The sequence below is a fragment of the Myotis brandtii genome, unplaced genomic scaffold, assembly GCF_000412655.1.
Source record: "Myotis brandtii unplaced genomic scaffold, ASM41265v1 scaffold691, whole genome shotgun sequence".
Taxonomy (NCBI): domain Eukaryota; kingdom Metazoa; phylum Chordata; class Mammalia; order Chiroptera; family Vespertilionidae; genus Myotis; species Myotis brandtii.
Genome location: NW_005370704.1, coordinates 494,220 through 494,912, shown reverse-complemented (window position 1 = coordinate 494,912; position 693 = coordinate 494,220).

The window sequence follows — 693 nt, the reverse complement described above, 5'->3', positions numbered from 1 at the left end:
TCAGTTGATGCCCCCTCGCAGCCCCGGTGCGGCTCTGGGGGCTCCAGGAGGGCCCTTGCGGGTGCCCGGCCTCCCCCTCCTGGTCACTTGTGGTCCGTGGAGCCCGGGCCGCTAGCCTCGCGTTTCCGGCTGCAACGCCAGGCACGGCCAGCCGGAAGGGTGTGTGTGTGTGTGTGTGTGTGTGTGTGTGTATATATGTATGTATGTGTGTACGTGTGTGTATATATGTGTGTATGTATGTATGTGTGTACGTGTGTATATGTGTATGTGTGTACGTGTGTATATGTGTATGTGTGTACGTGTGTATATGTGTATGTGTGTACGTGTGTATATGTGTATGTGTGTACGTGTATATATGTGTATGTGTGTATATATGTGTGTACGTGTATGTATGTGTGTACGTGTGTATATATGTGTGTATGTGTATGTATGTGTGTACGTGTGTATATGTGTATGTGTGTACGTGTGTATATGTGTGTGTGTGTGTATATATGTGTATATGTGTATATATGTATGTGTGTACGTGTGTATATGTGTATGTGTGTACGTGTGTATATGTGTGTGTGTGTGTATATATGTGTATATGTGTATATATGTATGTGTGTACGTGTGTATATGTGTATGTGTGTACGTGTGTATATGTGTGTGTGTGTGTATATATGTGTGTACGTGTATGTATGTGTGTACGTGTGT